Genomic DNA, 2,076 nt, shown 5'->3' on the forward strand with positions numbered 1-2,076 from the left:
CAGTCAACTACGTGGGAGTCCAGCGACATAGGCATTACGCTAACTGCTGGTTCCCCCTGCATTGTTTCTGATGGTAGGCCTGATGTTAGTCTGATGGGGTGACACTTGTAAGTAACTTGACATTTCCTTCTTGCCAATTTTGGTATCTTGTCTTTGTCTATGGTTTTTGTCAATCTGGTTATGAATGTGCCTTGGAGAGGATCTTCTTAAGTTTATTTTATTTGTGGTCCTATGTATTTCTTAGGTCTAGATATTTGAATGCCTCTCTAAGTTTGAAAATTGTTCTTCCAGGATTTCATGAAATAAATTATCAATACATTTATTATTTTTTTCCTCTTCTGCAATATCAATTATCTGGATGTCGGGGCCCTTGATGGTATCCAGTATTTCTCATATATTATCCTATTTTTCTTGATTGTTTTCTCAATCTTTTTGATATTTCTTTCTAGGTCAGAGATTTTGTCTTCTACACTTGAGATTTGATCTTCTGCTTGACCTAATCTACTTTTAATACTTTTGAGGGAGGTTTTAATAGCCAGTGTCACATTCTTCATCCCTAACAGTTCCATTTGATTCTATTTTAAGGTGTCTATTTCTTCTTTCAAATCATGAAAGGACTTCCTCATCTCCTGCAGCTTTTTGTCTCTTTTCTCCTGCATCTTAATTAGTTTGGTGACTACAAATATCCTGAACTGCTTATCAGACATGTCCATGACTTTCATTGCGTTTTCTGTGGATAGCGTAGAACTGATGTTTTCTCTTGCGGAAGAGACTTTTTGTTGGTTGCTCATATTTCTTCTGCCTCTGTGATTGTTCCTAGTCCTCTGGTGATCTATACGTTCCTTCCTAAATTATTCAAGGTACCTCTGAGTGTTCAAAGGTGTGCAAGAGTAGAAAATTGGCAATCTCTCTTCTGGCCTGCCTCCTTGTTGCTCACCAGTATCCTGCACTGTTGTCACTGGTCCTCAGTGACCCAAAGTCCTCCCTGTTGCTAATGAACAGGTGCTGCCTCCAACTGCACTTCTGAGCTTCACTCAGGAGCAAGGAAAAGATCAAGCAATGCTGTGCTATCCAAAATGCGGAAGTGCTGAGAGTCCTAAGGCAAGTCGAGAGGGGAATTAGCCATGGGTCTGGGTCATTAGGGCCTGCAGCCTGGTGCCCAGCAAGGCTGCTTGCTTGAACCGGTCTCCAGATTGGGTGGGGAGGGGTGCAAGTTCATCTTAAAGTCCCAAGACACAAACCTGAAGACCAAAAGCAATTGTGGGGGGGTAATGAGCCATGGGTCCCAGCTATTAGGGTCTACAGTCACAGGCTTCCTCTAGGTCAAATATCCTTACAAGACAAATGATGTAAAGTGATTGAATTTTTTTTTTTAAAAAAAGAAAATTTAAAATAATAATAACAATAATCTGGGAAAAAATGAAAAACCATTTGATGATTATGATACGGATAGTAATGTCTTTGTCTTGACTGATATTCATGATAATCATGCTGGAAAAAGAAATGTTATACACTGTAAATACATATGTAATTAGATCTAATATAAAAATAATTAATGAAGAAAATAAAAAATAAAAAAAACCTCTGATGGAGAGGACAAGGAAATACATATTATTTTCATACCTGCTAGCATAACATCCATTGTAAGGTCTATGAAATGAGGAATCATTTCAAATATTAAGCATTATTTAGGAAATACATTTTATAAAGCTATAGCTTCCACAGGTAGGGATAAAGTGCCTCCTACAAATTTTAGTATGGAAGCTATAGCTTCCACAGGTAGGGATAAAGTGTATCCTACAAATTCAGCTCAATGTATTTTTTTAAGAGAGGTTTTTGCTATAGGGCACATGCGCTTGCCAGAAAGACAGAGAGTCAGAAAGTGAGAAATCACCCCCCAGAGGGAATGGCCACACCACAATCCCTTCTCCTCCATTCTCCTCTCGGGATCTTGGGCAGGCATGCACACGCACCTGGCGTGAGTTCAAGCCACCAGGTCCAGGACTTGAACCGCAGTCAACTACATGGAAGTCCAGTGACATAAGCATTACGCTAACTGCTGGTCCCAATATCCTG

The sequence above is a fragment of the Tupaia chinensis genome, unplaced genomic scaffold, assembly GCF_000334495.1.
Source record: "Tupaia chinensis unplaced genomic scaffold, TupChi_1.0 Scaffold148904_1, whole genome shotgun sequence".
NCBI lineage: Eukaryota > Metazoa > Chordata > Mammalia > Scandentia > Tupaiidae > Tupaia > Tupaia belangeri.